General features: G+C 43.6%; 1 protein-coding gene across 1 annotated transcript in view; it reads right to left on the bottom strand.

Annotated features, from left to right (window-relative positions):
* The window catches only part of SNX7 (sorting nexin 7), a 204,465-nt gene that overhangs the window by 184,624 nt on the left and 4,858 nt on the right, over positions 1-14,983 (bottom strand). The gene's annotated exons all lie outside the window — the stretch shown is intronic.

Here is a 14,983-nt window from a genome sequence, read left to right as displayed (position 1 = left end):
GGGTAGAGGAGAAGGCAATGCCAGGGGCTTACTCAGGACAGCCCTGAGACATGGAGCTCCCAGGTTCCCAACATGCTTCCTTCCCGTCCATCAGGAAACACAAAAAAAACTGAAGGGGAAGGCCTGGAGGACTGCCTTAAAACAAAAATTTGGGTGGACGCATTTCCTGTCCCGGAGGGAGGAGCCCTATGTCTCAGAGACTGTCTTGGAAGACTATAGGAGAAAATTTAAATTGCACCTATGCACATGAAATCTACCACCCCCAATAATTGACCCCCCACATATACGCACGTACAAACGTAACATATGCGGCAAGGCCCTTATGCCTGAAAACGTCAATTGTAATACACGTTACTTATCGCAGCGCATGCCCGAATGAGAGCAATAATTCTAGTACCAGACCTACTTTGTACTGCTAAACTGATGACTTCTAGGAGGGATTTTTTAAATGTTGCCTATGGAAAATACTGGGTACTGACATGTTGGGTATCTATTTACACAGCGCAACTTCAACTTTTATATTTTACCCAAAAATTTGGTCTTTTTTTTTTTTAACAAGAATAAAAATTGGATAATTTATTAAGTTTTTGTGATTACTAAACTTAACTTTTAATGTGTTTTTTTTTGTTACTGTTTTTTTTTTTTTTTCTACACAAACTTTGTGTTTCCTAGCCCTTTGCAGCAATATCGCATGACATACAAAATTAGACCTACCACCATTTTATTTTCTAGGGTGTTTGCTTTCAGAAAATATATAATGGTTGGGGTTTTTATGTAAAACTCAGTCCTAAAATGATTTGTTAACCACTTCAGCCCCGGAAGGATTTGCCCCCTTCCTTACCAGGCCATTTTTTGCAATTCGACACTACGCCGCTTTAATTGACAATTGCGCAGTCGTGCAACGATGTACCCAAACAAAATTGTAACCTCCTCCTCCCCCCCCCTCCCACAAATAGAGCTTTCTTTTGGTGGTATTTGGTCACCTCTGCGGTTTTAATTTTTAGCGCCAAACAGTAATGGCGGCGATCTGCGATTTTTAATCGGGACTGCGTCATTGCGGCGGAAAGATCGTGCACTGGACACTTTTTTGGGACCATTGACATTTATACAGCGCTAAAAATAGCCACCGATTACTGTATAAAATGACACTGGCAGGGAAGGGGGTTAACACTAGGGGGCGATGTGTTCCCTGAGAGTGTTTCTTACTGTGGGGAGATGTGACTCCCTGGGGGAGGAGACCGATCGGTGTTCCTATTTAGTAGGAACACCCGATCTAGCTCTACTCCCCTGACAGAAACGGGATGTGTTTTCACACACAGATCCCCGTACTCGTTCTGTTGGGAGCGATCACGCACGCCGGGCACACGTGCGCCTGCTATAGCGTCTTAAAGAGCCAACGTATAGCTACGGCGATTTGCAGCGGCTGGTCGGCTAGCAGTTAATATGTGCAAAAAATAATGCAAAAACCGCTGTGAAAGGGTTAAAGGATAAGCTCACCTTCGGTAACATGTTACACGTTCCACTCGTAAGATTTGTAAGTTAAAAACAGACTGGCTCCTAACTTTTTTAGTTGGCTCCTAGATTCAAAACAAATTTGTCAAGCCCTGCAATTTAGGTGCCCAGTTCAATTACTCTGTTAGTGAGGAGTTGTCAACCATACACAGAATATGTGGGCTAACAACTCACTGGCCAGCTGTGAGAAGAATCAATAAATCTCATACCTGGCCTAGTACTCCAAAGTAGGAAGCGGGACCTAAATTTACAAAAAGAGTCCAATCTCCAAGACATCTCAACCACATCAACATCAACCACAACTAGTAATGCCCATAATTACACTTTAAAAGGATGTTCACAACACAGGCGCTAAGAAGTCAGCCTTGAAAGGAGAAAGCCTAGAGCTCCCTCTGCTGGTTGCAAGGAATAAATATGAAATATTTCATAGATTGGCAAAAAAAAAAAAAAAAAATACACTATACTAAACTTTTAAACGTTCAGAGAAATTGGGTGATTGCTGCCTCATCTTACACATGAATTTCATAGCAGATTTTTATCATTGCTACAAAACAGCCAAGTGGTGCTTTATTTGGTGAAGACTTAAAGTGGGATTCCGCTCTTTTTTTTTTTTTTTTTTTTTTTCTTACCTGCCTCACAGGTGGGCGAGTGCTACCTTCGATTGGCATCCACGTCTGGCGTTTATTTGACCCCCGGTGCGACGAATCTTTTCCTCAGGATGACTTATAAAAACCTGCTCTGGCGTTTTCCATTTTAACTGTGGGCGTCTGAAGCCCACAGGCATTCACTTCCTGGTATATGATGACGTCTGGCTCCCAGCATGCTCCGCTCCATCTTGCACATGCTCAGTGAGAGCAGTGTAATGGCAGATACAGCTGCCTGCCCACTTTAAAAATGGCAAATTCGTACACGTCCTCGTCACGTGACCGGCGTCCTAACGAAATCTCGCGAGATTTCGCAATTTCATTGTCCCCCATGGATTCTTGGGAAATAGCTTACAAATTTCCCAGGGACCATTGCGAGGAAAATAGCCACGCCTACTCCCACGGGAGGACAACCCGGAAGTCAGCTGAAACATCAGAAATAAAAGGTAAGTAAATAATATTTTTTTTTTCAGGGTTCGTTTAGGTAAGTATGCTATCTGTTGATTTTAATAACATGTACTTTCATTTTTAGGTACCAAACCACTTTAAGGGAAATCAGTGTTAAAAAAAAATTAATAAAAAAAAAAAAAGAAAGGAGGGGGTGGCATGCAACACTGGGCTTTTGTCTCAAGATCTATTGGCTAGGCTGGAATTTCTTAGTTGAAAGAGAATAATATTTCTGTATCCTCTGCACAATTACAGGCGGTAGAGCTGCACGATTCTGGCCAAAATAAGACTCACAATTTTTTTGCTTAGAATAAAGATCACGACTCCCTCACGATCCTTGCAGCGTAACATCTTTCACATTATACAAAAAAAAAAAATTGGGCTTTACCGTTTTGTTTTTTATTCGTTCATTAAAGTGTGTTTTTCCCCCAAAAAAATTGCGCTTGAAAGACCGCTGCGCAAACACAGTGTGATATAAAATATTGCAACGACCGTCATTTTATTCTCTTGGGTCTCTGATTAATTTTCTAGCAAAAAATACCGATTTTAACTAGTAACCAACAAGTGTCATAAAAAAGGTTTAGTCTTTAACCCTTTCATGACTAAGCCTATTTCTGACATTTGGTGTTTACAAGTTAAAATCCGTATTTTTTTGCAAGAAAATTACTTAGAACCCCCAGACATTATAATTTTTATTAGCAGAGAATCTACAGAATAAAATGGTGATTGTTGCAATATTTTATGTAACACGGTATTTGTGCAGCGGTGTTTTAAACGCAACTTTTTGGGAAAAGGGACACTTTCATGAATAAAAAAAAAAAAAAAAAAAAACTGTAAAATTAGCCCAATTTTTTTGTATAAATGTGAAAGATAATGTTACGCCGAATAAATAGATACCAAACATGTCACACTTTATAACTGCACGCACTCGTGGAATGACGACAAACTATGGTACCTTAAAATCTCCATAGGCAACGCTTTAAAAATGTTTTACAGTTACCAGGTTAGAATTACAGAGAAGGATAGAATTATTGCTCTCGCTCCGATGATCGTGGCGATAACTCACATGTGTAATTTGAACACCATTTACATATGCGGGCTCGACTTCCGTATGAGTTTTCTTTGTTGCGCAAGCTGCTTTAAAAAAAAAATATATATATATAAAATATATATATATATATATATATATATATATATATATATCTTATCCATTTTATTTCCTTTTATATAATTAAATTGTGTTTTCAAAAAAAATAAAAATATTTAATTTTGATCAAGTTTATTGCTGTCACAAGGAATGTAAACATTCCTTGTGACAGTAATAGGTGGTGACAGGTACTCTTTATGGAGGTAATCGGGGGTCTAAAAGACCTCCAATCCCTCCTTTGTACTTCAAAGTATTCAGATCACCGAAAACGATGATTCTGAACACTGTTTTTTTTTTTTTTATTAACTGTCGCTGGAGCCGATGCGCGTGGCATGCGGCCGCAATCTGTGATCACACCACAGAGCCAGAACGGGGATTTGTAAAAGTAAACAAACAGATCCCCGTTCTGTCAGGGGAGTAGAGAGAGATCGTCTGTTCCTAGTGATCAGGAACAGCGATCTCTCTGTGCTCCCAGTCAGAAACACCTCCCTGGGAAATACTTAAAAGGGGTTGTAAACCCTCGTGTTTTTTCACCTTAATGCATCGTATGCATTAAGGTGAAAAACCTTCTGCCTCTGACCGCCCCCCACCACGTTTTACTCACCCATAATTCCCACGCCGGAGAGACGCTCTTCCCCTCTGCCCATTGTCTAGGCTCTTGATTGGATAGATTAATAGCAGCACAGCCATTGGCTCCCGCTGCTGTCGATCAAGTCCAATGACGCGGACGCCGGGGCCGAGTCCAGTATTCTGCATCTATTAACACAAATGCTGGACTTGGGAGCGCGCCCACAAGGTAACCTCCGGGAGAGTGCTTCTCCTAGGGGGTTATAAGATGCGGGGGGAGAGCTACCAGCACCACCAGGGGACCTCAGAAGGCCGAGGATCGGGGCCACTCTGTGCAAAATAAACTGCACATTGGAGGTAAGTGCACTGCGTCGCTTTAACTGACAATTGTGCAGTCGTGGGACGTGGCTCCCAAACAAAATTTACATCCTTTTTTTCCCACAAATATAGCCTTCTTTTGGTGGTATCTGATCACCTCTGTGGTTTTTATTTTTTGCGCTATAAAACTAAATTTTTTTTTTTACTTTTTGCTATAATAAATATCCCCCAAAAATATATAAAAAAAACAATTTTCTTCCTCAGTTTAGGCCTATAAGTATTCTTCTACATATTTTTGGTAAAAAGTAAATAAATAAATCGCAATAAGCGATTATTGCTTGGTTTGTGCGAACGTTATAGCGTTTACAAAATATGGGATAGTTTTATGGCATTTTTATAAATTTTTTTTAATGGCAGCGATCAGCACACAGCGCTACGCTGAATGGAGAAAAAAAATAAATAAAAACTCACTGGGGTTTATTTACTAAAGGCAAACCTACTTTGCACTACAAGTGTACTACATGTGCACTTGGAAGTTCAGTCACTGTAGATCTCAGGGAAAGATCTGAAATGAGGGGAAGCTCTGCTGTTTTTATCATCCAATCAGGTACATGCAAAAATGCTGTTTATTATCCTTGCATGTCCCCCTCGGATCTACAGTGACTGCACTTCCAAGAGAGCTTGTAGTGCAAAGTGGATTTGCCTTTAGTAAATAACCCCCAGTGTGTACCAGGCATTAGGTTGACAGACGCCATCTAGGGCTCTGTTAACACACTATATTGCCGGTACACCTGCCTTTACACACACATGAACTTTAATAGCATCCCAATCTTAGTCCATAGGGTTCAATATTGAGGTGGCCCACTCTTTGCAGCTATAACAACTTCAACTCTTCTGGGAAGGCTGTCCACAAGGTTTAGGAGTGTGTCTATGGGAATGTTTGACATTCTTCCAGAAGAACATTTGTGAGGTCAGACACGGATGTTGGACGAGAAGGTCTGGCTCACAGTCTCTGCCCTAATTTATCACAAAGGTGTTATATTGGGATGAAGAGGAACCCCCCCCCCCCAAGCAAAACATTTAAAAAGTCAGCAGCTACACATACTTTAACGGCTGACTTTTAACATTAGGACACTTACCTGTCCTGGAATCCAGCGATGTTGACAACCCAGCTGATGTTTCCACCATTTATAGGAAGGAGCCCAGCAGTGAAGCCTTTTAGCTCCACAGCCGGTTCCCTACTGCGCATGCACAGAGCACGCTGCCTTTTCTGAATGGCCTGGTGGCGGAAGATGGAGGAAGGGGCCAAACTTCCGAGTGATCACGCCACGATCTCACGGAGAGTGGGGACAGGTACCTGTCAAAAACCGTACCTGTTCCTTCCCCATGAAAGGTGCCAAATGTGGCACTGGAGGATAGGGGTTGGGGAGGGGGGGGGGGTCTCAACTCTGTTTTAAAAAGTCAGGACTCTGTGCAGGCCAGTCAAGTTCCTCCACATCTTTATGGACCTTGCGTTGTGCACGGGTTATTTTTCAGGGGTTGGGCTTGGTCCCTTAGTTCCAGTGAAGGGAAATTTTAAAGGCATCAGCAACCAAGACATTTTAGATAATTTCATGCTCCCAACTTTGTGAGAACAGTTTGCAGATTGCCCCTTCCTGTTCCAACATGACTGTGCACAAGTGCACAAAGCACCAAAAAGGTAAAGCTGACTGACGGCGGGAGACTTCAGCGCAAGCAAACTTTTTTTTTTTTCCCGGCTTGACGGGCGACATGATTGATGCTGGATCTACACCGGGGGACACCGTTTTTGCTTTTTTATTAAAGAAATTGTCAAAAACTGCATCTGTGTTTTTATTTATTTTTTGACACTTTTTTGGCTAAATGAGTAGGGGTACATTGGGGGGGAGATAACCCCACAACCACCGGGCAGGGTTGTGGGGAAGAGGCTCTTGTCCCCATCAATATGGGGGCAAGGTGCTTTGGGATGGGGCGGAGCCTCCCCTTCCCCAAAGAACCATCGTTCTTGCTCAGCCCCTACCCCTTTCCTGCCAGGCTGCACTCTCAGATAAAAGGTATGGTATGAATTTGGGAGGCAGACCCCACACCATTTTTAAAAGAAAATTAGGCGAGGCATTCCCCTTAAAATCGGTAACAGACTAGAAAGAGCCTGGTATGGATTAGGGGGACCTCATTCCGTTTTTTATTTTTTCACAATTTTTATTGCCAGCAGTTTTTTTTTTTTTTACAGATTCAGCTATCGCCGCCGGAGTCTGCCAGGCACCAAAAATGTGCATCTGAACCGAAACCAAATCGCAGCTGAACAGTTGCTTTGGAAATTTGCATCGCACATGTGTGAACCCAGCCCAAATGTCTGGATCCTGGCACCATCATGGCACTTCAGTCCTATGCATGCTCCTTTTGCTTAAAGCGAAAGTAAACACATCCATCCATTTCCGCAACACGTCGGAAATGTAAAACTCTCATTGGTTATGCTCTCAACCAAACTGTCAAATCATCCAATGGCTGGTGTCATAACTGATTACATGTGCAGCATCATGGCAGCTGTAGAAATAAACAGAGGGAAAGATGGCAGCTTCCTTGGCTGAAAAGGATAGAGGGGGGGGGGGGGGGGGGTTACTTCCACTTTAAGAGTGATAATCATGCACTGGACTTTCATTCCCTGTTCATATCTAGAAGCTTTTCTAGAGGAACTGCTCCCTACTGCTTCAAATAATGTGCAAGCACCCATCGATTCACTTCCAGGATGCCAGTCAGTTACCTTCCTATTCCAGCCCATGTTGTACCAGCACCAGTGTTATGTTCGCTCTCCAGACATGTGAAGGTAGAAACATGTGCCTCAGCCTGCCAAAACAGCCTGAAGGTACGGGAGGATGCAGGGTACTGGATCACCTTTTCTTTTTTGTGAAAAGGTGAACCGAGGCCCTATTCACAAAGTAGGAACTCGCAATTTTGTGTGAGCAATTTTCATGCAATTTTGCGTGTCAAGCATAGGGCAGCTTATTCACTTCAATGGGATGCCCTATTCGCATTTGTCCTTTTTGGGTGGCGCGCTTTATGCAATTTACATTTTTACACAATTCTGTTACGCAACAATCATGACAAAAATCACTTTACCTTAGGGTGCCATTTAGTAGAGCTGGGCGATTTTCTAAAAAAAAAAAAACCCCACACACCTCAATTCATGATTCAATTTTAATTTATTTATTTTTTAATGGACTTCGCGCCGGTGTTCTGGAATATTCAGTCCGGCCATCATATAGTGTCCGCCCCGTACTGCACATGCACAGCACGGAGCAGAGGAAGGTTCGGAAAATCTCAGAAGATGAACGGTGCCTGCACCGTGAGTCAAGGTGGTAGCCCCACCATCCAAGCGGACATAGGGCTGGGAAAATTAGAGGGCCCCTTGCGGGCTCGCTTCGCTCACCATGGTTTGGGCTCGGCCTCGCTGCGCTCGGCTCTTTTATATTCCAACTCTATGTCCACTTGGATGGTGGGGCTAGAACCTAGACTCACGGCGCAGGCGCCGTTCATCTTCGGCTATTTTCGGAATCTGTGTGTGCTGTGTACTGCGCGTGCGCAGTACACAGGGAACACTATCCGATGGGGGACTGTATATGATAGGACACCGGTCCTGGTGAAAAAAAAAATAAAAAAATTAGATTTGCTGAAATTTTGAATCGATTTGACCTCTCAACTCGATTCAAGATTTAAATCGATTTTGATCATTTTCCGCTCACAGTACGTACCCTAGATGAGGGTGACGTCACACACCTGCCTAGGGAAAATACAGGGGGGAAATACAGAGCAGATGAAATCTTACAATTAGATGCTCTTGCTATGTAGTTTTTGCCTGCTCTGCAGTCCCTAGGAGTTTTCCTGGAAGGATGGAGCTATGCTGAAGACGGGAGCAAGGCAAGTATAAACAGGTAACTTTTGCACCTAGTAACATCGGGTGATTTTTATAAAGATACGGCCGGCCTAAACAATATGCACATTCTACTGCAAGGTCTGCTTAACATTTGCACCCCCATACAATTTATCAAAGTACAGAAAGTGACTGGTGACGGGATCTGGAAGCAATTACAAATCCATCTACGGGTTGGAAGCTGAAGTTACAGAAACTATAAACAGTTGCAAAATCTGGCTGTCTATTTTTTGTTTTTCCATATAGACGTGAACAACAGAAAAGACTGAAGAGTCCTCCCTTTCCTGTCACATCAGCAAACTTTGGAATAGCGAGGATCTGAGATTCCAGTACAAAGTACAGAATGAGTGAAGGATCAGATATCCCGACATCAGAGCCCTGCCCACCGGCTGTACTCTGCACACATCCCCACTCACTACAAAGGTCCCAGACAAAGGCTGCAATATCTATAGGACACAGACAATGCAGCCCGAGACCAAATCCCCAGGGAGTGGAGGAGATGTTCTGTGTCACACAGGGGTCTGCTTCCAGCTAAAGGGGAATCACCAAAATAACTTCACATCCTTGGAAGAAGCCGTTATAATAAGAATTATCATCTCAGCTTTTACATATTTATTCATCCATTTGCTAGTTATTCCAACTGTTACAAGGATTTATGAATCACATCCTACTGTTCTCTTTAGGAATACAAAGCATGATTTTCCTCACTGCTGTTGTGAAGCTACTGTTTGCAAAAAAACAATACAAATCCAATAAACTTTTTTTATGGCTTTTACAGCTGTCAACACTTAGGGCCCTTTCACACGGGCGCCCCCGCTTAACGGAATCCGCTTGGTCAGCAGAGGATCGCTCCACTGAGTCCCGCTGAGCAGGAGAACAGATTTGTGTCTGCTCACTGTGCAGAGCAGACATGGACAAAGTCTGCATCTCCTCTATGAGGAAATCGCATGGAAAACAGACCACCTATCGGTTTCCATCCGATCCACCAGATGGATGGAAAAATAGGACCACCATCCGTTTGTGTTTGGTGGACAGGATCGGATGGTGGCAGGTGTCAGTGGACATGTGTCTGCTGAAACCCGCCTCTCCATAGAGAACAATGCACTTCAAACGCCTCTAAGGGCCCTTTCACACAATGCATAGGATGCATTAAGGTGAAAAAACACTAGGGTTTTTAGTACTGAACCAAGAGGATTGGAATGTCAGCTAGGAATAGGAGCAACATTCAGAGGGAGAAGAAAGCAACTGTAGCCTCCATGTTTCTCGAAAGGCTTACAATCTAAATGAGAAGAAAACTCCAGTGACACACTGGGGCTGCTGGCAGATGAAGACTACATGTACAGGCATCTTTCTCAGAAGAAACCACCGCTTCTAGCAACTAAAAAACTATTTTTATTCCAAGGCGGCAATTCCATTTGGCAAGAAGGCAAGACTTGAATTCGGAAAAATATCATCAGCCACAAAAAGAATCACCTCTCACCCTTCACTAAGAAAAAATAGATGGTTTTGGAATGTATGAATGCAAATGCTTCATCACTTACAATAAATATCTTACAGTACAGTTTCTTTTCTCAGCTAAAGCAGAATTACCATGGAAGGCCTAGGTCTCATGGGCTTCCATTTGTAATATGTTAGTCTAAACATTACCGTGTACAGCAAAGCAATCAAAAAGCTTTCTGCAAGTTTAACGTGGCTATCCTGAAGCCCTTAAAAGCACCAGTTAGTATCGAGATGGGAGTGATAAACTCAGATCTAAATGGCAATGCTAGTTGTCACATTACACAAGCTGTTAGTGTGTTTCAGTGGGTCTTCATCACCATTCAAATGGTGGGGAGACCAGTTAACAGCTTAACGGTAACCTATACTAAAGGAGGAGAATTCCAATGTAGAGGGAGGTTATATATTTCATGAAGTCATAAAAGCCTTAGGCCGCTTTCACACAGGGCAGATTCCCTTCCAAACAGGAGATCTGGGAGCCGATCCTCTGCTAATCGGAGTAGAGCGGGACGGCGACAAATCAGTGCCTGCTCAGTTTCTGCAGCGTGGATATCGAGAGAGTCCGCTCTACTCTATAGGCAACTGGCAGTAAACAAACTTTGCATGTCCGTTTACACCAGACTACTATCCAATCTGATCCGCCTAAACGAAAAATGACAGAACCCCTTTTGATTGCTTTTTTTGATCCGGGAGGTAGTCAGGTGTAAACCGACACAAGTCCGTTTACACCCGCCTTTCCATAGGGATGAAATTTGCAATAAAAAAAAAAAAAAAAAAAAAATCAGACTGTCCATGTAAAAAGGGTCTAACTATTACTAAAAATGTCCCCAAAACACCTCCTCCTTCCAATCCTGCACTGCCCACTCTGGCCTAGTCATGTGATATATATGCTCTGGTTCTCCTGGATGAGCGGTGACTGCAGGGGAGAGGAAGCACTATTAACGGCTCAGCTATGGGAGTCCATGGGTGATGTCGCGGCTTCTGGAATTCCCAGGTATTCATAACACAGGAGAGCCAGACCTGCAGCATTACATGACCAGACCGGACTGAAAGAAGGTATGTACACAGACCTTTATGTTATACAGGGTAGGCAGGATAGGGGGGGGGGGGGGGGGGGTGTTTAAGCCGGCCATAGATTAATCAAATCTTGCCTGGTTCAGCAGGCACTGGCTGGGTTTCAATCCATCTATGGGCAGGCTGGTTGTACTGATGTTGATCCATTCAGTATAACATGCCTGTTGAATTACCTCCATCTTATTACTGCCAGTGGTAGTAATCATTCAATCATTCAGCTCGCCAGCAGAACACAATAGCCCAGCGGGAGTGATTCCCCCCATCAACAATGACTGCGTTGATGGGGCAATCAATTTTCAAACAATGCATTATCTATTATTATTATACAGGATTTATATAGCACCGACAGTTTACTCAGCGCTTTACAACATTAGGGTAGACATTACAATACAATTCAAGACAGGGGGAATCAGAGAGCCCTGCTCGTTAGAGCTTACAATCTAGGAGGCCTATGGCCTGCTTTACTGTTAAAGTGAATTCCACTTTAAGTGTGCTTCTTGTTCCTCCGCTGAAGCCCTCGAAAATCTTGTGCAAATACCTAGTATTCATGTGATAGACTCCGAGTACTACATTGGGGGAAGCGGAAATGTCACATGTAAACCCAAGTGGTAAATTATCAGAATGGATGAGCATGGTTAAAGTAAACGCGTTACAAAAAAATATATATGTTGGAAGTTGGCACGTGCACTTAAAAACAGAGCAGGCAGAAATTGCAGGAGCTGTGCATAGTAGCCAATCGGCTTCTAGCCTCCGTTTATTCAGTTACCCTTAAAAAAAATGATAGACCGAAGCGCATTGGTTGCCATGCAAAACTGCTACAGATTCTGTATGCCCCAGTCTTCATACATTTTCCTCATTGTATTTCTAGGTGCCCGAGGAAGAAGTGTTAACACTTCGAAACGCATCCCTGTCTGACTGCTGCTCATTAGTGACTTCCAGCAGCTCCCCATCCCGGGATCATGCTTCAAAGGGCTGATCTCTCTGATGTGAAGATGGCATTCTACTGACAGTGGCCTCCTCCCTTGCCGTTGACCAAGGCAGGGATTTTAGCTCGCCAGTGGCCTCCTGGTCCAGCGATTCCACTGCTTCAGCACCCTCACACACTGAGGTCTGGTTCACACTGAGGCAGCACGACTTACAGCGCGACTGCCTCAGGCGACCTGGACGTGACCGCTGCGGCGACTTGCAAAACGACTTCTGTATAGAAGTCAATGCAAGTCGCCTCCAAAGTTGTAGAGGAACCTTTTTCTAAGTCGGAGCGACTTGTGTCGCTCCGATTAGAACGGTTCCATTGTACAGAACGGGACACTACTTGTCAGGTGGCTAAGTCGCCTGACAAGTCGTCCTAGTGTGAACCGACCCTTAGACAATGGAACCGTTCTGATTGGAGCGACACAAGTCGTTCCGACTTAGAAAAAGGTTCCTGTATGACTTTGGAGGCGACTTGCATTGACTTCTATACAGAAGTCGTTTTGCAAGTCACCGTAGCGGTCGCGTCTGGGTCGCCTGAGGCAGTCGCACTGTAAGTTATGCTGCCTCAGTGTGAACCGGACCATACCTTGTGGGTATACATTTACCTTTTTTAATAAATAGCTTTTTTTACTCAAACAATGAAGTGTGCGCTTCTTTCTTCCCTTTGTATTTCTTGGTGGTCACATATGTTTTTTAATTTTATTGTGGACAGCTCCTGGGTCCCAGATAACCAGGATGCTCAGATATTCTAAGACTGCTTTCACACAGAGGAGCTTTACAGGCACTACAGTGCTAAAAATAGCGCCTGTAAAGCGCCTCTCCTGTTTCTCCAGTGTGAAAGCCCGAGTGCTTTCACACTGGAGCGGTGCGCTTGCAGGGCGGTAAAAAAGTCCTGAAAGCAGCATCTTTGCAGCGCTGTAGGAGTGGTGTATACATCGCTCCTAAAGTGCCGAACCACTGGCAAAGCGCTGCTGCACCATCGCTTTTAACCCTTTTTTCGGACACTAGCAGGGGTTAAAAAGCACCCGCTAGCGGCCAAACAACGCCGCTAAAACTATGGTAAAGCGCCGCTAAAAATAGCAGCTCTTTACTGCTGATGCCCCAACGCCTCAGTGTGAAAGCACCCTTACAGCTGCCACTTTCTCTAGTTTTGGACTTGGTGTATTACACATTTCTTTCTTCCTCCATCCTGGAGTTGGGTGCTAAACTGTAATAGTAAAATGATGATCAGGCAATAATCCTATTGTTCTGGGAGGACGTCACATGACATCCTCCCAAGAACGGGCCACGCTCAGATGCGATCTGTCACCCGCTGTGTTCACTGGACATAGATGACTGATCAGTGTACTGGCCCGCTGCCGGTATCGTGTGATTGCTGTCACCAATCACAGCAGACCACATGACAGCTAGAGTGAAGACACCAAGGATTCCTGGACAGGTAAGTGTCCTAATATTAAAAGTCAGCAGCTACAGTATTTGCATGAATTTTTTTCTGTCAGTGGCTCACAGTAATGAAGCAAGATCATTACCATGACAGCCAGGCAGCTAGAGTTTTCAAAAGACAAGGTTGACAACAATGGTAGGCAGGCTGAAAAAAATTACTCGAGGTATCGCCACTGTGGATACCAAAATCGGTCTAGATATATGTGCCACGTCCTTTGAATTGGAGAGAATAAGAGAATTTTCTGCAATGGTAGGTAGGATTTTAAAAGAATTGGTTGCCGTAAAAAAAAAAAAAAAAAAAAAGAAGTGTCTCCTGATAAGTTCACAAGAATCTGAGTCAGACTGTCTTCATACAATGTTGACCAAAGCTCGGGAGACATGCATTCAATCCCACTGTACTAGAATGTTGGCCAGGATCAGAATTCCTTTATAGAGCACTATGATGGATGTTTCACCCAATATAGCGATATCAAGAGTCCATCTGGGAAGATAAAAGAGCTTTTAGCTGGCCATACCTTGGGCTTGATTACTGTCAGAAGAAAGGAAAGTGCTTTACTCTATCCACTCATATCCTGATAACAAAGAATCAGGAAGAAAAGCCAGATCATTTGTGGTTGGACTTTGAAAGCTGTATAGATCTCTGCTTATTATATTCCAATAATAGCGCCAACACAGCACAAGGCAACATGCATTATGGGATGAACAGCACCGGGCTAAGGCACTAGTCCAGCACAAGGATCTATGCAAATGAATGACTATGGCAGCATCAAGCTTCAGTAATGCTACCACCGTCTGTGCTCTGCTCAGTGTTTCTATCTAATGGGCCACAATACAGCGGAGCTTCTACACTGTACTTTAGTTGTGTCAGGCTTGCGCCTTTACATGGCAAGTTTACCTTTTTCATTAAAATGTTCTGTGCAATAAAAGGGGCCACAGTATTTAATAAAAAACAAAAAACACATTCTTTGTTAAAGACAAATTTAGCTTAAAAAAATAAAATAAAAACACACACACATTTTCCCCGCGCAGTGGGGCTGTGCCTGCACTGCATGAGTTAACAGCTTGTTTCTGCCTAGGATAAGGAGAGCGAAGATATACTTATCTAAATCGGTCAAAACTCCAGTCCCTGCTGCTCTTGCAAAATGTATTTAAAGCGTTTCTGCACCTAAAAAAAAATAATATTAAAAGCCAGCAGCTAATATTGCAGCTGCTGACTTTTAATAAAATCACACTTACCTGTCCCAGGGTCCAGCGATGTCGGTGGCAGATGACGAGCAATCGCTCGTCTCACTGCTGCCCCCGCCGCCATCCTCTGTCAGGGAATCGGGAAGTGAAACATTGCGGCTTCACTGCCCAGTTCCCTACTGCGCATGCGCAAGTTGCGCTGCGCGTCTCTTCTGGTCCCCCGCTGTGTGT

Source organism: Lithobates pipiens, unplaced genomic scaffold, assembly GCF_037356315.1.
Source record: "Lithobates pipiens isolate NorthernLeopardFrog02 unplaced genomic scaffold, aLitPip1_a1.2 Scaffold_23, whole genome shotgun sequence".
Lineage (NCBI taxonomy): Eukaryota > Metazoa > Chordata > Amphibia > Anura > Ranidae > Lithobates > Lithobates pipiens.
Note: the sequence above shows the minus strand (reverse complement) of the source record. Positions and strands in the feature narration are given on the sequence as shown.